This window comes from Tympanuchus pallidicinctus, unplaced genomic scaffold, assembly GCF_026119805.1.
Source record: "Tympanuchus pallidicinctus isolate F22 unplaced genomic scaffold, pur_lepc_1.0 scaffold5, whole genome shotgun sequence".
In the NCBI taxonomy this organism is placed as follows: domain Eukaryota; kingdom Metazoa; phylum Chordata; class Aves; order Galliformes; family Phasianidae; genus Tympanuchus; species Tympanuchus pallidicinctus.
Genome location: NW_026294769.1, coordinates 70,489,203 through 70,512,846, shown reverse-complemented (window position 1 = coordinate 70,512,846; position 23,644 = coordinate 70,489,203). Strand labels below are relative to the sequence as shown.

The following is a 23,644-nucleotide window of genomic DNA, read 5'->3' as shown; positions in this document are numbered from 1 at the left end:
GTTTTAGACGTAATCCTCTGAAATAATCATTAAAGATCTTTTCTGTGCTCTTGGACTGGGAATTGCTTTGCATAACTTCACCCTCTTCTGCTAAGCTAGGAGATATGGAAGTCAACAAAACCATATCTAGATTTCATCTGACTTGGATAACTATCTGAATGCAAGATGAATTGCATCTGGAAAATGACTTTTTTCTTCAAGAAGAATTGTAGATTGTTGTTACACTTCAGATCCTCTGTTCTAATCTTGTCCCTTTAACATCCATCTGGAAATGAAGAGCGTAATGTTGGTTTTCTGCCATTCAGGTCAGATAAATCATCTTGTGCTGTCTACATCCTGACCTCCTCCATTGTTCAGCAAAACAGTATGCTTTCTATTCTTATTAAAGTTTTCTGCCATGATCATATAGAAAAACAGATTAATATTTCTGTTGTCATATAGGTAAGTTAGTGTTTAACAATATTTGTTTTTAACAATAATAATTTCATTGTATATAAATTGAATATTTCCATAAGTACTTTGGAAAATTGGCTGTACTGAAAATGAGTGTTCAGAAATATAGAATAGATATAAATAGATTGTTTTATAAAAATAGAAAAAATAAATCTAAACATTTGAGATGGTTGCGGAACAGAATCAGTCATTTACTTTAAAGCCAGCTCACCCAAAAGTCGCTCACAGGAAGGATTGAGCAACTTGTTCTGTGTGGGATCTGATTTGTGGCTTGCTTTGCATTTTCAATTAGGCCCTAATTCTGTAGCCTTTATTCATGAGAGTATTCTCATTACAAGAAGAGACTAGAAGAGCATAAGTTGTTTAGATTAGCCAAACAAAGACTGAGAAGAGATATGATTGCTGTCTGTGAATATATCATAGGGGTAAACAGGGGAGAAGAAGAAACATTGTTTAAGTTTAAGGACAGTGTTGGCATAACAACATATGGGTATTAACTGGCCATGAATAAATTTTAACTAGAAAAATTAGAAGACTTCTGCTCATCAGATCAATGAAAATGTGGAATGGACTGAATAAGGAGAGGATGGTGGAAGAAATAATCTATTCTAAAGAAAAGTACTTTGAGTACTTTGGGCCTTTGGAAAGTTTATACTGAAAGTATTGGGATTGCATGCACTTCATCTGGTAAATTCTTTACAATCTTATTCTTTTAATAATTGCTTCAAATTTGTTTTTCTAAGTTTAATATATGATAACAATCTGAATCCTAAATTGTATTAGAAAACTCTGCTGAGTTACGTGTAGCTGGAGCTGGGTTTAATATATTCAGTAATGTCTTCTGCAAATTGACCTTGCAAAACATTCAGGAAAACAGGAATATTCTGAATTAAGTAAAAAAAAAAAAGATTACATTTCACAAGAGTTTGAACTGCGTTCAGCTGCAAATTCGGATGCAAAATATACGGATCCATGTTTGACTGCTTTGAAATTATTAGATGGAGCCTGGAAGGACTCATCTTTGTAGATATAGTCAAGCTGTACCTTCCTGTCTTTCTGTCTGTAGCTGTTTGTGGAATTGCTCTATGGAGTATCTGTTCACCAACTCCCTAGGATAGGGTTTCTATTCTTGTTCTACACTTAACGAATAATTAAGGTTGGAAAGACCATTAGGATCATCTAGTCCAACCATTAACTTCTGGACAGAATTCTGAGAGCCTGGTTCATGTTTGGATCTTCTGTACATCAATGCAATAAAAATATACTTAATGATGGTTAGGCAGAACAGACACAGAAAATCCATAGGAAATTCCAGCCATTTTCCCAGGCTCCCCTATTTCTGTTTATGAATGAATAAGTTTGTCTGAGTACAGGTCTAGCTTTTGGGAGCTGACAGTACATTAATATGAATCAATAACCTCTCCTCAATTAGAGAAAAGTCTGTACTCTAGCTAAGATCTGTTTGCTCAGACAAATAACATAAATTGAATTTTTTATAGGATTGAAGATGTTAAGCAAAATACTTAAACCTTAAACCAAATCTTCCCTGTGATCAGGCTGTAGGAAGATTACTTCATCAAAGTGTTTTAGCTCTTAAGGAAATGAATAATAATATAGACTTTCCTCAATGTAAATTATTTATTCACCAAAGCTACATACAGATTTTGTTGGTCCAAAATCTGAAATCACTTATGTAACAGACACATTTAAGGATAATATTGTAATCTTTATTTGCAAATTATACAGTGCATATTATATATGGGATATTCTATGATAAGAGACAAATAGTATGTCAGAAAAAACTGTGAAAGTAACACTGCAAAAGGACTTCTCTAAAATATCTAAAATCTGTAACAGTTCCCACAATAACATGCAGGAAAAAACACACACATACAACAAAACAAAACAAAACAAAACAAAAACCAAAAACTATATTCTAAAAGAATAGAGGTGAAAGCCACATTAAGAATTTTAAATTATTAACAGTAAAGCCTATATGCACATATGAGGAGGGGATAGTATTCAAAGCAAAAACTTGCTGGAATTCCAATTGAGTTTATCAGAGCTCAGTCTTACAAGATCTCTCAGTGAATATATTCACATTATACGTCTTCAACAGTAGGAGTGATTAACTACTCAATAAACTATAAAGCTAGATGCTCCTACAGTACAACTAACGTCTGAGTGCTTTTCTGGAAGGTGTTCAAGTTGTTTGGGATAAATAGACATAGACATTTGGAGAAATTTAATTGTTTAGAGTAAATGTCAGATCACATGAGATGATCAGCAGTTTCAAAGAAATATTCTACCTTTATAAATCTGCAAATCTCCATGGAAAAACAAAGTTATGTTAGAAGAAAAGAGATAAGAGCAAATGAAATTACTTAGACAATATGCAGCAGCAGCAACAAATTTATATTCTCAGAGCTAGTATAGCACATCAGTTTTTGAAAGTGGATTATTTGCACTAGGGAATTTCTTAAAAGTGCAAAGACTGTGCCTAGTTATTTACCTATTAAAACTAAATTTTGCTAATTGTACAGATAAGTACTTGGCACTGCTTAAAATTATATCACAGTAATATTGTCATCTATATAAATACCCTAATCATAGAGTCAAGACTGCAGTATACTTGTCTTCCACTTCCAAAGCCACAGAATGATTCAGTAGTTAGCAACTCAATTCAGTTGGACTCAGTTCACTGTTGGACCTTGAGTATTACTGTTTTTCATCACGGTTAAGCCCAAACAGATGTCTCAAGCAACAGCAATTTAAAGCACCACCTTTAAATTTGACTGCAATTTAAATTTGATTGCAATTGATTGCAATCTAGTTTATCTGAAGTTCTGATATAAATCATACTTCTTCACTCATGAGTATTCAGTTCAATATTAGCAGTCTCACATACAGAACATAATTCTCAGCCTTCTTTTATCTGTATCTCAGTGCGGATCTTTTCCTGTTCCTCAACATTTCTGAAGAATTCCAAAAACGAGTTTGTATCTTCACAGCTGAAATATGAAGACCTTGCTAATGCTTTATTAACAGACTGATGGTGAAAAATCTAGTGTTTCCCTGATGCTAAACTGGACAGTATTTTAAATGAATACTTTGCAATAGCCAGTTTCCATCATAGTCTCATTAGACAGTAGGCATTACATAATGGAAAGCTCAACATTGCATTAAATGTCCTGTAAATGTTTCCCAAACTTAATTTATCTCTTTAACAAGGTGATATCTCATGTGAATGAATAGTTTTCATTAAGTTTCTTAAATTATTTGTATTTGTCATTCCTACAAATGCATCCCTCAAAGCCCTCAAAGATTCTTTCAGCTAGAAACCCCATTACCGGGATTCATTCAGACACTTCAAGATGGTGTCTGTCCTCCAGGTTCTCATTCAGACATTCATGAATAGAAAAAAGTTTTGTAAGCCTTATGATGAAGTAATTAATCTAAGTCAGAAATCCTTAAATGTATAAGACTGCTTAAATATCACTGAAATCAATGATAGTTAAATCCCTTAATACCTTTGACAATCAGGACTGAGGAATTAAGTGACTTTCTGCAGGCTATTCAAGCATCCATTGCCAAAACTAGGAATTAATTTCATGTATACAAAATTTTAACCCACTACCTCTAACAGATTATCCAATATCTTGCATCTTCCAAAAACAAACAAGCAAACAAATAGTGCTTGAATGAATACTAAAACTCAACCTATGAATATTGTAATGTGGGAAAGGATTGTTGATAATTACAAGAACGCAGGAGTATGCTCAGTTGAGATGTATAATTTGTGGGATTATTTTTTTTTTCTTCCCGAATTAATGATACATAAGTGCTTCTCTGGCTAAATGGATCAGCATGAGATGGAAGGCATAAAATAGGCACATATTTGGTAGAGATAAGATCACAAGTGGTATCTCAAATTGTTCTTGGTCATAGATAATTTATTACTCCCTATGAGTATGTGCAACACATACTCATAAAAGAGAGATGCAGAATAAGATAAAACTTTAAATTTTCATCAAGAATCTAAAATATTAATAATATTTATGGAAAGTAGTGCCTAGAAACAAATATTGTGGGGAGATGTTTTCTTCCAGACAGCTGTGATTTTGCACTGCTGAGGCTCTGCAGAAGAGATGATCCCTCTGCAATCCACAGGGCTCCTTCCAGATGCAGGCAGAGGGAAGTAAGGTTGGGATGGTGGTGATGTGTTTACACAGCAGTTCTGTATTGGTGAATCGCATCCACAGAAAAGTGTGTCACTATTCTTGATTGCCTGATCTACCTAATAACTGCTATGACTGAATAACTGATAACCTAACCTGTATTTTTTAAAAGCTGTGGGTAATCTCATTAAGTTATTAATCTGATGACCTTCAAGGAAGCAAAAATAGGAAACTCTGAGTAATTGCTGAAAGAGTGCATCTTTCTATTTCCTAAATTTCCTGTCATTTTGTTTCAGTTCATGTGCTTGGCGGAGGTGGCATATACTTTATTTTTATTTTTATCTTAAATTTATTGCTGCAGTCTCATCGTGAGCTACCCTCTCTTGTTTTATGGGCATCAGTCATTCACAGATCACTGTTTGAAATACTGTGCAGGAGAAAATGAATATGATTAACACAGCATCTAGGTTGGCATCTCTAGCTCCTAAACTGCCATTCCAAGGTCAAACAGGACTCCTACTGCTGCTTCATGGGAACCTTACATACAGGTCACACTTTACTTCAGATGATTGTTGTCCACATGCCTGATAATTCATTTGCTTATGCAGTTCTTTTCCTATGATATTCTTAGCTTAGATGAAAGGAAAAGTAATTAAAATGCTCCCAAGACTACTGAAAAAGGGAAAAAAATGCAGCTTTTTCTCTGCAAAGTATCTAGAATTTCAATGCATTTAAATTGTAAATTTTTCTATGATGTACAGCACCCCAAATCCTCTCTGAGGATAATGTAATGTAATGTTATATATAAAACAGTGTAACAGTGTCTGGAAAATATTCAGATACCTGATAACAGCAGTTACCCCAGCTGTTAACCTAAATTATGAGGTCTCCTTCCTATCAAACTAGCCCCTGGAAAATGCAGAAAGTAATCTTGCACCTACAGGAAGGAGGAAGCTTTCATTCTTGTGAAGAAAAATATATTCTGTTTCCTATCTTACCTCTGCTGAATCCAGAAAGAGTCCAGCTCATGAATTAGGTACTATGGGTCTCAAGTGCCTTGCAATGGAAATGACCAGGGCAGTCAGGATATGTCCACACAGCAGCTCTACCCAAAGTGTATGCTCTGCAGGTAGTTTATCTCTCTTAGAGTGTTTGTGCAAAGGCATCTATGTGGGCATCACCCCAGTTTCCACTAAGCCAAGCTGAGGTGGGTGTTAGAACTCTACATACCACAACGACAGAGACACAACCTTCTGTAAGACAAATTTCAGTGCAGTTATCCACACAGACTAAAAACATTTGAAATAATCTTCTTATTTCTTATCCTCTGCATAACTCTAAGTGCTACAAATCCCATGTTCATAACTGACTTTTGTCCAATTTTATTCCTACAAAGAACTGTGTGTGCCTCCAGCAATGCAAATCAGCTCTGCTTCAATATTTTAAAACTTGTACCATTTTGAGCTTCACTTCTGTTTTCTAATTTCTTTCAAAAGAACATCAGCTCATTCTATGTTGGTCTTATTTTTCTCGGTTTAATAGATGAACACTTGATTACGTTGAGACGTAGGACAATTTGTCTTTGTTGATATTCTTAGTGGTATACCTAAATATTATTTAGATGAAGCCACTTTCCAACGAAATTATTCTCTGCAGGGGCCTGAAAGTGGCAATTTTTTTTTTTTTTTTAAATTGGAATCTGTGCAGTGTTTCATGCATGTGAATAGCTGGAAGCAGTTGCTTATGGAATTTTAATAGCTAGATTATAACCTCTATTTCTGCAAAGAGGCACAGTTATTACAGTTTGAAGTATGTTGTAATTTTTTAAAAGTAATTGTACATGGATTCTCCTAAACCAGTAATACATCTCAGACTGATTTCTTACATTTAATATATACTTTGACACAGAGTGGAAATGTGAGTCTTCAGCGTGAGCCTTCAGAACTAAGGAAGAAAATAGCAGTTAAATGATGTTTATACAGAAGACCTCTTTTCCTTCTGTAAATCTTAAGTGTAGATTTAAATCTTTCTCCATTGGTATGATTAAGAGTCAAAAGGGGAAAAAGAAAGGTGTGTGTGTGTGTGTAGGAATGGTACACCCAGCAAGGAGAGGAGCTGCAGATACAGATTCTGTACTCAATTTAGTCCATTACTAGATCTTATGGAATTTGTATTTATTGGTGATTTTATCTGCTTATGGCATAAACACATCGCTACAAAGTCATCATTTTCTCTGTGAAATCTCATCAAAATGGGAATCAAACTTCTGTATCATCTATCTGTTTCTATCATTTGTATGTATCTAAATATATTCTTTGTAACCTTCATGCCAATTTTAGTCAACTACTTTGAAATGGCTTCAATTACTCTGACTGCTGGCACAGAGACCGGACAAACTCGAAGAGGTGCAGTGAACAATCCTAGGGGCAGATAAATTCTCACATTGTTTGCACATTAGTGGAACTTGTCTAAATGGAGGCTCTTGTGACCATGGATGATGAGCTGATGGTCCAACTAGATGATCTTAGTAGCCTTTTCCAACCTTAATGATTCTATGATTCTATCAATATTTTGATGTCAGAAATGGGACTGAGCAATACTGCCGCATGAAAAGCTGACAAGCAATTGAGATGGAATTTTCTTTCCCCTCAAGTAACTCTAGGTCCTACCTCGTCTCAGCAGGCACCAGTTGAAGCATCTAAACATTTCAGTGAAAAGTGGCTCATCTGACTGATTTGCTTCTCCTTTGTCAAGGATATCTGATTTTGACTGAAGAAGCCTCTTAAGAAATACTGTTTCATATTCAAAGATTTCTATAAATTTTGAAAAATCTGCATGTCCTGCTCCTTCTTCCTTCTAATAAAGAAGTTCACTGCTTGTAAATACAATAAGAAATCTACTATTAGTGATTTAGTCTGTGTCTAAAGCAGCAATTCAATTCAGAAAATCTAATTATTTTTTGTTTTGGTTTTGATCTCTATTGTCTCCAGATAGGCAATGACAAACTAACATCATCTGTATGTAGATGGATGTGGAAGCTACAGTGCTTTGCAGAGTGATCTGAAGTAAGGAAGACATCTACAGGATGGTTTCTTATTCCAAACTTTAAGATCATATGTTCAGTGAACATGTGTGATCCAGCTTATCAGAATATATTTAAGGCAAATTAATCTCCAATCTTCTTATGTGAGAGATATGGGCAAAAACCATCAACCACTGCAGTCAAACAATGTTATCCATTGCACATTAATTGTATGTGTTTATGTCTGAACTTCTTGATTCTAGTGAAGAAATAAGCATCTTGGCTTCATATGAGCAAACTATCTCAGGAAGATAGAACTTCTGAAGATCTCTTTGACTAATTATAGACTCTTCATAAAATCATAAAATGGCTTGGGTTGGAAGAGACCTCAAGAATCATCAAGCACCAATCTCCCTGCCACATGCAGGGCCATAAACTCCACATTTAATACTAGACCAGGCTGCCCAGGGCCCCATCCAACCTGGCCTCTTGTTTTACTGAAAAAACAATTTATATGTCCTTTTCATGTATGGATACAACTTAAATATATGAGAGTGTTTAACGGTTACCTTAATACATTTGAGGGAGTTTAATACATCTTCAGTGCTTTTTTGCCCATTCCATCCTACAGCAAATTTGTTTCAGCTCCACAGTACTCAACCACAAATTCCCATTACTTTTATTCTGAGCTAATGACATGGTCTGCAATCTGTAACAACCTTTAACACAGTGCATTCCTTGCCATTTCTTCTCATCCATTCCATTCCTAGTGTACATATAAAACAGACCTTGTACTGAATCACAACTTTTGTTTTGTTAAAAATCTTTCCCGTTTTCTTTTTTTTTTTTTTTTTTTTTTTAGAGGCTTTTTACATTCTTAATCATCCAAAAAAAATTTCACTTCATTCCATTTTGAAATAATCTTTTCTAATAATGTATCCACTGTTCCTGACAAGGTTTTAGCAGACTTAATAAATATAATGATTTCCCATCTCTACCAATATTACTTCTCTGAGCAATCCTTGGACCACCTTTGGCCTTTTTTATAGCTGCATTACACTGATGATTCACAATCATCATGCAATTAACAAGTACATCCAGATCTTTGTTATCTGTGTGTTAAGCCCCCAGCTACTAACAGAAGTCCTTATTAGTCCTTAATAGCACAATAATACAACCATCTATTTTGTAGTATTTAATTTTTTTTCCTTTCAATTCAGACATTGCAGTCTTCAAAGTTATCTCTTCCTTTTTGAATCTTTCTCTCTATTGATAATACCTCCTAACTTCATGCCCCAGTGATGGTACCTTTTATACTGTCATTGTTAATATAAATTTTAAACAGAAGTGTCAGGAGATTTTTTTATTGTTTTTTTTGCACACTGTACCATTTATATCTCCTTGAATTTCATCTTCATTCTGGGAAAAAAAATCTTGGGAAATGAGTTTGTTCTCAGCTGTGAATATGCAGGTATTAATTTTATACAATGTGTTTGAAATGCCAGGAAGAAAAAAAAAATAGAGTTGTTATTTTGTATCTGCCATATGAAATCTAAAAGTTAATAGGATTAAATTTGAAACAAATGAGCAGCTCACCAAATGTAAGAACATATTTAAGGATTAAAACACAGCAGGCTAGTTGAGGTAGCAAAAACTCCACTTTTTGCTTACAAGTTTTGATCTGCAGATTCCAAACTTTGTAGTTTTCAGAAAACTCTCTTTGATGAGAGACTTTTGCCCCTGTTCCCTCAGGGCCACCTTCCAGAGATGATTCTATCATCTCTTCTTCTACCATCTCTCAAGACTTACTTTCGTCTGAGCTTATAAACTTACTGGGGCCTGGCTAATTCAATCCATGAAACACTCCAGTGGTAGTCCTAAGGATTTCTAACTCCAGGAGTGTAATTCAAATCACAGGCTGTTCATCCCATGTGTGTGCACTTCAAAAGAAAGGCACACATCACTCTTGGGTAGCACCTGACTCGAATGATGTCTCAGGTATTCCTTTTCATCAGTGTAGTTATAACATCTTGGTTCCCCTAGTTGCTATAGCAAACAATGGAGAAGGGGAGAATGGTTTTGGACAGAGCACTGAAGATAAAAAAAATATGTTAAATGGAGCTCCGTCAATGTAGTTGCCATGAAGTGGCACAAACATCTTGGCTATGGGGCCTTTCCTTATAGATAACGGAATTTGGAATGGTGAGGATCAACACCCTCTGCCAAAAATCTCTTGAGCAGTTGAATTGGGGATGGAATTGAAAAGGGGAAATTTGTGCCCAGGTACAGATGACTGATTATAGTCTGACATAGATTTAAGAAAACATCACTGTATCTTCCATTGCCTTCCCAGAGTAATAGATCAGATATGTTGATACATGAAGTAAAAGAAATTGTGCTTTCCGGGTACTCAATTTCCAGTACAGGCTCATCCTTAACTATAGGAATATGAGTGCAGATAGGTGTGACAAATGCACATGCAAGTACTGAGATCAAATCAAGTCTTAATGCCATGAATTTCAGCTCGGAAAGTTAAATAGCATGACTGCTTTCTTCTACATTAAGGAAGACAAGCACACAAATTTCAAGGTGTCCAGTGTGCCCATAAAATTCCTATGGAGTTTGATAACTGCTGTTGCAAGAGCTAAAAGCTCTGAAAGCTGGTTTCCATCTGTACTCTGTTCCCAAGCTATCACCTACCAGATAATTTCAGAAATTTACTTCACTTTATTCTGCCTCAGTTTCCCTATCTATAAAATAGAAATATATATATATATACTGAATTGACTGTACAGTTTTTTAATAGCTAAATAATTACAATATTTTTTTAATTCAATAATAATTTCATTTAATTTTTTTTTTTTTTTTTACCTGTTCCTTTAAATATGTTTGCTGAGAAAACAGAATAGCATCCAATCATACCCCTGAACACCCAAAGTCAAATAAGCCTTACAAAAAAAATAAGGTAATAATACAAAGGACAATGTGGGATACAGAAATATCCAAATTGAAATAAGCTTTTGAAATGAGAGCTGTAGGAAGAGTGCAGAATATTAATTATGGCTATTATTTACATTTCAGAATGCTACAGCAGAATTCATTCGAAATAAGCTTTCCAAACTATATATGGATCCTGTTGAGAGGCTTCACAGCAAGAACCTTTTCTTTAGCCTCTCTTCCTGGAGGATGGCATTGAGTTGATACAGGATACCTACCTCAGAAGTTGTGCAAAACACTTTTTATCTGAAGACTCCAGTCAATCTCAGCTTCCAGGGAGACTGTATTTAGTTATTCAAAGCACACATGAAAGGCAATCCATCCAGAGTTTAAAAACAAATGACAATCTTGTTTCCTCAGTGCTGTTGCTGAGTTTCTGGCAACTTGAGAGAGACTTCTTTGCTTGCACGTTAAATCTGCAGCCTTTTATTGGAGAAAGCTTAAAATGAACATGCTGCACTGAAACTTTGGGGCATATACCTTTTGTTCTTTTTGCAAAATTATAGGCTAATCTGTAGTAGGCTAGAAATTCAGTTGAGGGGAAATCAGTCTCCAAATATGCAGAGATATTTTTACTCTCCTCTCACTATGAAGACACTCTCCAAGCAAGGCTACTTTTAGCAATACAGAGTGAAAAACTCCTATAATGGAAATCAGTGTTAAAATTCTCGTTATGTCCAGTGAAATCATGTCTTTTCTACAATAATCTTTTGTAGTGACTTTATAATTTCTCTGGAGAAGCAGAGGGATTTTCTTCTCATATTCACATTTAGGCTAAATTCAATAAGCTATGACGTATATACACATATGGCTAAGAGGATGGGCTTTGGTGGAGGTCTGTAAAAATAATATAAAGCTCATATGTGCAGCAGTGTAAAGGATAAGTTTTGTTATTGCAAACATTATTGAATGCTATACCTACAGATGATAATAATAAAATCCAAAATATGCTTGCCCTTACTCTAAACAATATACAGGAAAAGTGAAAAAGAAAACAACTTGTAACAGATGTCAGATGAAAGAAATCCAGTATTTTCAGCTGAGTTTAGTACTTAGTGCAGCTCCAGCTACAGTGAGGCTCTAAGATCGAAGCCTTTGCTGTTTCTGGAAAACAAAAAGAAACCCAAACAAATCAAATTAAAACAAAGTAGCTAACAAAAAAGAACAACAAAACTAAGAAACTGAAAAACAAACAAACAAACAAAAGTGCTGTGAACTCTTTTCTATAGGATAGAGATATACAATAGACAGGATGACAGACAGGATAAAGGCTGGCAGAGTTCTATGGGTTCCTGTCGTCCCAGGCCTCCAAAATAATGAAAAAATACCTGGGATTCCAAAAGTAAAAATAAGTATTTTCAGGTTTAGGGACCTGAATGTCCTTCTACCCTTGCAAAGGGACTGATTCTTGTTGGCTTTCCAACAGGGCTATGAGCAGGAATGCATGAAATCCTGTCTTATTTTGGGCCATATCTGTGCAGATGTTCCTTCCTATTGGCAGAGGTGGATGGAAATGAACCATTGACCACCGGGTTGGACCATTATCAATTAAAAAGTAAACAGGAAAAAGGAGAACACTGGGCAACTATTTCTCTGTGTTTCTGTGACAATGAATGGTTCTGTGTGTATCTATGACAACGCTACAAGGATGGAGATGATTTCAGCCTTCACAGAATGTGCCTAAGTATACAAGAGCAACGGAAATAGCAAAATTAATTAGTTGCAGCTAAGCAAGGGAGGCTAGAGATATTCACAGACAGAAATAAGAATGCAAGCAGTATCATCTCCAAGATTTCAGTGAAGAAGGTAAAAGAACTTCAAGAGCCTGGAAAACAACAAAGAAGCAAGAATTTTCTTTAAAAAAGATCACAAGAAAAGAAAAATATGCTTGTATTAAATTAAATGTACTTTTTTTTTTTCACCAAAGACATGCAGCAAAAAAATGAGCAGAAGGCAAAGGGACAATGAAAGGACCTGCAGTGTATCAACAGCAACGTCAGGAAGCTTGAGACGACCTACTACTACAGTAATGCATGGTTTCCTAAGAATTTCTGTCTTGTGATTGATCACTTTGCTGCTTTGCATTTTAATACTCCTGCTCATAGTTAGGGCACTCAAAATTTCTACTGTGTAACTTCCCCTTATCAAATAGCTGTAAGATCTTAGCAAGATCTTCCACCCTCTCCGCCAGGAGGAGCAGCACACAGCAGAGAAACAGGTACATATGGGCAACGATTGCACTTACTTCAGGTGAGATTCAGCTCCAGATGGTAAATCCCTAGATTTCAGTCTCTATGTAGAAATGCATACATGCAAGTGAGGTAGTTAAAATCCCATATTAGCAGTGAATATTTGTTTGATATAATTACCTACATATATGTCATCAATTCCATTTGAATTATCCTGTGGTTCATGGGACAGAAACGACCAAGGATTTATAGGACAGCTATGTGATATTGAATTGATACCTAAAGACCAGGTGCAATACTCTAGAAAATGTTTGAAAAGACATGAGGAGGCCTACCTCCTGGTAGCTCTATCAATTTCCTAATCAAAAAAGTTGAGAAAATCTGGACTGACTAAAGTGAACTAAGTGTCTCACCTAATAAGGCAAGTACTTATCCAGGCTCTACTGACCATATTAAATACATTTTTGTTGACTATAGCTTAGAATTTCTCATCACATTTAAACATCAAAATATAGTCTGTTGCAGACTGGAGTGGAGTCCCATGCCACATTTCCATTGGAAAAATAACCAGACTTGACCAAAATCATGAATAATTGGGGAATGAATAATGCATCAAAGAATCATGTAAAGTAGATTAGGAAAAAAAATATATAAATCAAAACACAATGCCTTCAATAAAAAAATCAATCTATCAGGTTAATTGTTAGACTAAAGGCTTAAGTGTGTTACAAAACCAGGGCAATACTGTGAAATAAAAAAATCAAAAATGATTTATGCAAAGTGAAACTTTCAAATGCAATAACATGAAACACTTTTAATTTTTCTTTCTTTCACTGAGAACCTATCTTCTTACCATATTAATTCTTTTAATTCTTCTCCAGTTCTTTTTTTTTTTTTTTTTTTTTCTCTAGCAATGTGCTCATTATCCCACTTTCAGAAATGAAAAATTTCCTAATTAATTAGCACTTCAGTTAGAGGTATTTAAACGTAATTACACTTTTGGAGCTTTAAGATTTAAAGTAAGTCTGATGAAAGTTAACACTGAAGATGTTTGTCTAGAATTCATACTTGAAAAAAATTATTTAGGTTTATTCCAAGATAACTATCAACTTGGAACAACTTGCCGAGCCACATAATGGAGGTTGTATTGCAAGACTCTCCCCTTATACAAGGTACTTTACTAAATGCCTTTTTGGGTTAGATTCTTCAGCAGAGGGTGGTGGGTATGGAACAGGCTGCCCAGGGCAGTGGGCACAGACACAAGCAACCTGACTTCAAGGAGTGTTGGGACAACACTCAAATATAGAGCTTGGATTTTGGCTGGTCGGGTGTAGAGCCAGGGGTTGGACTGAGTGATCCCTGAGGGTTCCTTCCAACTCTGAATATCATTTTATATCTTATAGCTCAGGAAAATTGAGTTGTCTGATTGTGTTATTCTCCTTATGATTTAATCACTACTTCAAAAGCAGCTGAGACCTGTCTTAACACAGAAATCCTTATTTACAAATTTATGAATTTTTTCATTAAATTACGTTTGATTGCAATTCATTTCCATTATAACAAATCTGGGTAGAGAAGAATATTCTTTATAACTCTGCCACCAAAGAAATGTTACAGTGTGGGCTGCAGCTTTTTTTCTGCCCTCCGTCTGCATGTAAACTGCACAGGAACTCTGTAACTGCTATTTACTGGAAATCTAATGGCCATGTAGTCTGGGCTGCTGATGATCCTCAGCACTTCTTAGGAAAACAATTTATTTTTATCAAGAAATAACTCTGAATTTAGAAGCAGCTTTTACTTTAGTCATTTGTAGTTATAAACTCCTGTTTCATCCGTCAGCTTCCAGTTTTCTTCTAATAACAGCCTTTGTCTTTATGCATGGCAAAATAAATCCAGGAAAACATTTTTCATGACCGTTTTTTCAAGATGTCAAAATACCTTCATGTAGACCATCAAGGGCCATTGCAACATTTCATGCCCCATCTGTGATAAATTATGAGGGTGCACTCTGCAGTTACAAAGCTATCATTTGAGTCAATGTGTGTGCTAAAGTGCTATTTTCACCCCCTGCTAACAGCTCTGTTGTTCACTGGTCACAGCTCCTTTTTCAATTTATTATTTTGGCAGCTCAAAACAGGTGATTTTTTCCCTGAAAGCTGTGGGGCACTATACTGAAACAATTCTCTAATATTGATTTAGAAAGAGTACTTATTAGCTTTTGTTTTCAGTCACTATGTTGTCTCAGCACCTGCAAAATTACTCCTAATAGCAGTCTATTAGATTCTTTGAAAAACAGGGGCCTGGAGATAGGTTGGTCTTTCATTTTAAGATGTCCTTTTCTTGCAAATGCAGTAATTATGGAAATGTGCATTTTTAAATAGGCAATATTGTTTGTTTACAGTGCAATAGTATTTGGATTTCTCACTAAAAATCTAGGCTCATTTGTGCTAGGCACAAACTTCACACAAAGGAAAAGATAGTAACTCTCATTTTAGCCCTTTATTTTTTTTTCTATTTTTCAAGTTAGTTCTAGTTTATTTTTAGTATTATTAATAATAGGAATATAAATTCTGAAGCAGCTCTGAGGAATAAAACATATTTGAGAGGCAGTTAGGAATTAATGTTGACAGAGTTTAAAACTCAGACATTAACAGTAGCTTGCAGGAAAACAGTCTCAACAGACAATTAATTATAATTTCCTCCCTGACAATAAAAAAATCAAACAAGTAAAAATACATAAAAGGACTTCATGTCTGTACGCTTGTAACAGAGAGCTGTTTTTCTTCTAAATAGAAAGGAGGTTTACTGGTCTGTGATGAGTGTCTAAAAAGAGGTGTCATTTTTCATATAGATTCTTTCGTAACGTCTCCACGTTGTCACTTAAATGCTAACCAATAACTGTAGTAGTTTATATTGGCATTATTAGCATTTATTTCTAAAGCTGGATGCTAAACGTACTTTGTTTTTGCTCCTACCTGTCTGTATTTTCAACTGAAACGATGGCAGAATAATTGGAATCAAAGGTTATAAGAAGATGAAAAGTAAAGTGAAATCAAGTACTTATGCCAATCAATCAGTACCTGGATATATTGGGGATAAATATAAATCTTCTCTTCCCAGAGCTGATAGTTTAGCACATCTCACAAGGCATATTTCTCATTTCAAAGACTCTATGATATAAATTAGCTTTTGTATTTGGAATACAGATTGCCTGGTGCTCACTTTCTTTCCTGTTCTTCCTTGAAGTCGAATGAGGAATCTCAATAAGCATTGTGTTTTAAAAACATAAATCTGGAGAGACAGAGATATCACAGTGATTTAGGGGCTTGATTTTGTTTATTCAGATAGAGAAGTTCATTTCTATATAGGTCTTCCTGCAGAACAGAATTCTGGGACAGAAGACAGTAGGATAAGTAGTATATATATATACCATATATACCATGGCTGTAAGAATAAACTCTAAAAGTATTCCAGATGTTAAGGAAGTCAGAAGAAAGAGTAGCTGCTTTTAGTGAGTTTTGGCTGAATGCCTTCCAGTCTGCACTGGCTAGATGGCACACTGGCCTCCTGCTGCTCCACAGGAAAATTTGGAACTCTGACCTGGAATGATGATGAACACTGAGAAGTGAAAATGCCATTCATATTGCTTGACTTCAGAAGGCCTTACAAATACGGTTTGACATCTTGGCAAATGAATTCTGGCCATTTTAAGAAGGGATTTTAATGGAAGACAACTATGTCAATTGAAATGCCATCAATGTGAAAACTGGTAGGATAGCTGCAGTCCACTCAGGCTATGACAGCTACCTACATCTATTCGTGTTGCAGATAAAGTCTTCCAAGAAGGCTGGTGTTGTAGATACTATCCTAGTCAGTCCCACAAGAATCCTTCAGTATGGTTATCAGGGGCTGGTAGCTGGATTTGCTATTTTTCTAATTGGAGCCTTCTCTAAAAAGCATTGTCTTCAGAGCTAGTACTTATCCTGTTGTAAAATGAAGGTAATTATATTAGCCACTGGTATGGCATGTGTCTCTTTTTCAGCTATCACATAGAAATATTGTCTGCTCTTAGTAGAGCCTGAACAACTTACCTGGGTTTCACCTACTGGGCTCATACACTCCACAAAGTAGAACTGTGGTGATGTCTCCAGGACACGTACATGTCCTGTGCTGTATTGTAACATCATCCCTTAATGGGAATATGGTGAGATGCTCGTGCAGAAGGGATGCTTACTAGCCAGATTGTGGACTGCAAGGGCAGTCGTGCTCCCTCCCTGCCTTACTTCTTCTCATAGCAATGTTTAATGTTAGCAGGACTAAGGCCATCTCAGTGTAAATTGAGATCAAGGATCTTGAGTTCTGTGTTTTGTTTTGCTTTGTTCTCCATCTGGCAATTCTCCACATGGTAGCAGCATAAAGGTGGAACTTTCTGTATGACATTTCATAGATCAAACTTCTTTATGATTTGTTAACTTACAAGTGGAAGGACTGGAAATAAAGCATATGTGTTCCATGTTAAAAATATGGTAGCTTTCATCACTAGTAGAGCTCCCTTTCTATATATGTGCTTTAATGCAAGTAACCTTTTCCATATTATAATTCAAATAGATAATTTCATGGAATTTATGTGGCTTAGAGATTCTTTGGTGACTTTTGAGGAAAAGAATCTCCTATTTGTTTTTATGGAAGTGATAGTTATGTGTTCACACTTCAATGCCTGAACTGTATAATGTGAATTGAAGACAAAACTTTGTGTCTCTCACATGCAACTTGAGTAACTTAAGTGCTAAATGTCTTTCACTTATTTCTAAAAAAAAAGTCAAAATATTTAAGATGAAAGCAAAATAAAACATACTTTTAGCATTCCTAAATTTTTTCATACTAGATAACCAATCTTTTTTTATTTATTCTATTGAAAAGGCTCCTGTAAGTACATTAAGATTATGTGTTTTTAATGTAAAAATTTTGTATTCACTTTGCAGATGATCCAGAAAATACCTTTATTTCACAAAAAAATGATTTAATAGACATATAGGAGAGAGAAAGAAAATCAGTTTGCAGAGGACTTGCACTATGAAACAGATTAATATGAATGAATTGCTTGTTTATGTCTTTCATCCATTTCTGCTTGTATCTGATGCACAGAAATATTTGACTTGTGGCAAACTTGACTGTAAATATTATAGCAGTAACTTTATTTCTATTTTTTCTGCTGTTTGTTCTTATTAATATATGCCTAAACATCAGAATGAACTTAACTCTACTGCTAAACTGGAGACATTACAGATGTAGGGTCTTGGACAGAGTTTGCATCTGATCAGTGTAGATCTGTAATTAAAAATGGAAGTAAATTATATTTGCTAAAGAGTGGCTATCCTACATCTCTCCCTGTATATGCCTTTTGGCAAATATTTCTCATATGTAATCTAATCAAACTTGAAAAATCATTCTCTCATTAGGCCAAAATTTGATCTCATGAAGCTCAAAATTATTTTTATTTATCATTTCCTGAATTCTAGGGGGGGTAATTTTCAGATCTGACCAGTAGTTCTGAGATGCTAAGTGCTTTGGGTATTTTACAGAGAGGGATCTAAGAAACCCCTCCCATGTATAAAGAATATTTAGAGGATGTGCCTGCTTAAAATTCAGACTCTTTATGTGGAGATTAATGACTCCAGATCACTGAACATATTCCCAAATAAAGAATTTGGGAGTGCATCATGGATTTCTGTTAATTTACCATAACCAGTATAAGGAGTCAAAGGTACAAAGTCTGCCCTATGGCAGAATGTCACAACATGCTCCTTTGCATCACGTTTAAGGGCCATTTCAGTGGGAGCAGAAGTACTGAAAGCTCCACAAGGCAATTCAGCTGTTCACTTCTGCTATCAGAGGTGACTGTGAAAACATTACTCTTGATGGCACTAGATCTGCAAATTCTTTTCTAAAATGGGAAATCATCTCGCCTCCATCACATAAGCTCTTCTGAAAGGACTTACTACCCTGACCAGTATGAAAAGGGCACAGGCAGTCAATGGACCATTTCCTACAGAAATTTTGCTTAAAGACTTTAATGTCAGAACATCTAACAGGTTGCTCTTGGGATAACCTTGTGTTGTGACAGTGGTGTATTCTGCTGCTAACCTGTATCAAATGTCTGCAAACTCTGCCAAACCAATCTGCTTGAGATAAAACTGTCAGTAACGTTGTCTGTGAAAGCTTTGTTTATAGAACCACTGTGTCGACTGAATTTTGCTAAAAGCCAAAGTAAATGACAAACTGATCAAACATCAACTATCTGTTCTTGGTACTACTGACAGAAAGTGTCTTCCAATTGCCATGTTTTTCAGAGGCTCTGGGGAATATCTGTCCATCTTCTTAGGGCAAATGGAGATTTATCTTCTTGATCCAGAGGAGCATCCTATAATCTGGTGCAGCTTAATGAAAAAGATACTGACTATCTTAGTTTTATCATGGTCTTTATTCACAGTAGCTGTTCATAATCAATTCTTCAGCATGTTAAATAACGATCTAAAAACTATTTTACAATTAACAGTCCTGTAGATGAAATAAACAGGTTCTGACAATATGTTCCTCATGCAAAATAAACACTATTTACCTTCAACCTGGCTCTGTTACGTACATTATGTCAAACAATAACAATACTAAAATGAAAGAGGTCAATTCCGCAGCAGATAATACACTGATATGCTTGAGAAAGGAACATCAATTCTGGAGACCAATAACATTTGAAGGAACAATGTGACACTATTTGACTGCCCAATCTGAAAGATAAGATATCCACTTATAGCTGGGCCAACTGGGATAGCATTTGATAGAATTCAAGCTTCAACATGCTCAGAGTTTCATCTCAAAGTGAAACCTTCAGTTAGACTTCCAGCATATCTTACTGAGTATTTTCCATGGCATCATGTTAATATATTTCATTTATACTCTAATGCAGGGAAAAAAAAGAAAAAAGAAGAAAAAGAAGAAGAAAGAGCATTAGAAACTAACACAGGATGTCTGAGCAGTCATACTTGTAAAGAAAGAAACTACCAAGATAGAGGCAATGCATTGTGTTTTCTTATTGTTTTTTTTTTTTGTTGTTTTTTTGTTGTTTTTTTTTTTCTGTTAAGAAAAATAGATCAGATTACTGTTAAAAATTAAACTATTAATATTGTCTTTATTGGCAAACTACTTTTTACTTTCTATCAAAAATCCCCACAGCAAAAACAGGAATTAAATCCTCAAGCAACTGTGCTAGCATAGCATTCTGTTACCAGGAAATTAAAACTTTATATCCTTGTGAAAATTCATTTTCCATATAAAACAACAGGTTAAATTGTGCATGTTTTTTTGCTAATGCATACTTGAAATTCTTAAGAATATATCTTAGTTGACTGTTAATAAATTCAGAAATTCTTTTTCTTATTTAGAAAGAAAACTCTTGCCAACTGTGACAATAAATATAAACATTCTTCATTTTTATGAGCACTTCTATTTTAAATGAAATGGAGGAGATCTGTAACAACAATCATGACTAAATATTATTAATCACAAAGAAGTATGTTTTATTCTGTGGAAACAAAAACAAGCAAACAGCTAAACCTGACAGTGTAAGCTGTAAAACAATAAAGCATGTTCAGCAGAGAAATAACGATGCCTTCACTGATGCAATACAAAATAAATGTTTATATGCCAGATGAAATAATAATAATGTACTGTCTTTGCTGTTCCAAATTAATAAAAGTGGTCAAACAAACACGGTGAATACTTCAATGAGAAGAAGCTATGTTTGTTTTGGAGACAAAAATGTCTTGATAAAGAGGTGCTTTGCTGAAATGAATGAGATAAGACTTGTTAATTTAAATGTGATTCTTCTGAACCTGACTGTGTTGCATTCAGAGCTTCTCTCTCTCCAACTGGCTTTTGTGTACGCACAGCTGTGCCAGACATACCTGGATGTAACAGAGACACCCTGGTACAATTCTATAGTCTGTGAAGTTCCTGTTGATAGTGGAAAAGTTGTTCATGCTATAATTCACAGGATGGCTTACAGACTTGACATTCAAACAGAATAAATTACTCTCTAGACTCCCTTGACTCCATGTTAACTATAAATGTTATTTATGCTTATTTCTGATATTTTCACTGAAGATGCCTCCATTAAATCTTGTGGCTTCTACCCTTTGTTTAAATTACCTTCCAGCCTATCTTCAATAATTATTTGGAATGAGAGCTTTCCGACTCGGATTACAAATTGTGTCCATTCTTTAGGAATTTTTTGCTGTGTGCCTTTTCCAGTGACACTGTACCAATTCCCATGACACTGCATGTAAATACTGTGTAGAGGACTCAATGGATACAGCATAAAGTATCTACACTGAGGCCAGTCTTCCCAGTTACAGTTAAGATGGAGGGAGGGGGAGAGATCATGTCATGGTACAGCAATGTATTTGTGGTGGTTCCATAGTGTAGTGGTTATCACATCTGCTTTACACGCAGAAGGTCCTGAGTTCGATCCTCAGTGGAACCATCAGCACTAAACTTTAGTACAAATGTTCCATCTTTCCTACAAAGGAGAGGCCGAGAGATCTTGGGGGGCTGTTCAGCCTGAGGAAAAGGCTTCCTTAGAAGGGATTTTATCAATATAAACAGAGAGCGGAAGAAGATGGAGATTTTTTTCAGTGGTACAGTGGGTACCGCATTTCAGAGGCAATGGGCACAAGCTGGAACACAGGAGGATCCGTCTGAGCAGCCCTTGTACAGAGGGCTTTGATCCTTATGGTCCTGTTGAACACAGGCCATTCTATGATTCTATGATTCTATGATCCTATGAAAAAGACCTAGGTTCTGTGTAGGTACCATGAAAGATTCCTCTCATATTCCAGAGCATTTCACAAATCACTGATTGCTAATACTTACGCAGTTCAGTTACATCACAGAATTATAGAGCAGAATGGGTTGGATAGAAAGGGATTAAAGATTATCTAGTTCCAACACCTCTGCTGGGGACAGAATTATGCCCATGAATAAATAATGAATAAAATCGATTCCAGATTGTTGTGAGGAGCGCTACTCTTAAACTCCAAAGAACAGGAAGTCTCTCCATTTTCCCTTTGCACTCTTAAGATGCTTTTATATAACAAGCAAGAGAAATGTGCATCTTGCTCCTCCTTCTTCTAAAATCTGGCTTTTGAAACCATCCTTTTGCTGCCACTGGAAATTTTGCTTAAAGAAACAGTGAGGCAATAACATTTGCTGAAGTTTTTCTATTGAGTCAATTATATGTGTAAGAAAACATTCCAGCTAAGAGTTTCAACATTTGCAAAGCATTTTTGTTTAATTTATTTATTTTTAAAACTAAAATTTCAGATTATTTCTTTCCAGAATACATTCAATTACCGAAATTCAAAACAGAAGTATCTATTTAATCAGAAGCAGGCATTTTGTCTGTTGGGTTTTTAAATACAATGATGACAATGGCAAATGATTAGTTAATTATGATACGAAAATTACATCTAATCTCTACTGATTTGTAGAAGCTGCTTCATTCTTGATCTTTGTCACAAGAATCTGCATAAAGATGAAGTGGAACTGCTTTTCTTGTAATAGCATGGATCTTACACTGGCAGTTTCTGTTAATTCATATTTTATTGAATTAAAATGGTTATTCCTCGTACAATAAACAAGAATTGTCACAAGTGATAACCCAGAAATGGATTCTCCCCTGTACAGTGCTCTGTATATTTTTATGAGAGAGCTCTTGATCCCAAATCTTGCCATTTCCACAGGCATGGAGCCAAATCTCAGATAGATTAAGATGTGCATAATGCTAGCCAAAGTGCATGCGAACAGCTTCCCAATTAACTCAAGGCCGTTAAATATAGAGTTAACATACAAAAGTCATCTTTGTAGTTGCATGTCAGAGCTGATGGAAATTGCTTTAATATTTAGACTCCTACTGTTAAAGTGTATTTCCTTTTTATTTCAAACTGGATAGCAAGATGCTTAGAATGCACTTTCTCAAAATATATGGCCATCATATAAACTGTCTTTTCAGAGAACATCCAGCAATGTGTCCATACAGCTCAAAAAGCCAACTGTATGCTGCACTGCATGAATAGAAGTGTGGTCAGCAGGTCAAAGAAGGTGATCCTCCCTTTGAAGACATTCAAGGTCAGGCTGGACCGGGCTCTGAGCAACCTGGTCTAGTTGTATGTATCCTTGTTTCTTGCAGGGGAGTTGGACAAAATGACCACTACAGGTCCTTCCAACTCAAAAGATTCTATGATTTGATGTATCTATTTCTCAGCTTTTTTACAGATATTAGTTTTGCCATTTCAGATTGCATAGATCAGACAAATCCTGTCAATGCAAAATCGGCTAATAGGTAGCCCAATCAGCAGAGGATTATTAGCATTCTGTTGTTTATATTGGCCACAAGTATACTTAGCAGCCAGCTTCAAACTTTCCTAATAGAAAAAAAAAAAAAAAAAAAAAAAAAAAAAAAAAAAAAAAAAAGAGAGAGAGAGAGAGAAGAAAGAAAAATTCCAGTATAATTTATGAAATATTTATATATCGTAATGCAATTCAACATCTTGTTAAAGCTCTTTTGTGATCATTTGTGGTGAGTTATCTTTATTAATTAATTTTGTAAATATCATCAGAGAGACTTCATGCATTTGTCGTGCAGAATGATATCATTTGTGACTGCTGTACCAGACTTATTGCTAGTGTAGCTATCAGATGCATTTCTGCCATTGGACTGCTATTTTCACAAGCCTCCACTTACCATTCTA

At 35.4% G+C, this 23,644-nt stretch overlaps 1 non-coding gene across 1 annotated transcript; it reads left to right on the top strand.

Annotated features, from left to right (window-relative positions):
• The first annotated feature begins 21,305 nt into the window (after nt 1–21,305).
• TRNAV-UAC (transfer RNA valine (anticodon UAC)) lies at nt 21,306–21,378 on the top strand. The gene has a single exon. It is a non-coding gene; the product is annotated as a tRNA-Val (tRNA).
• Nucleotides 21,379–23,644: the final 2,266 nt, after the last annotated feature.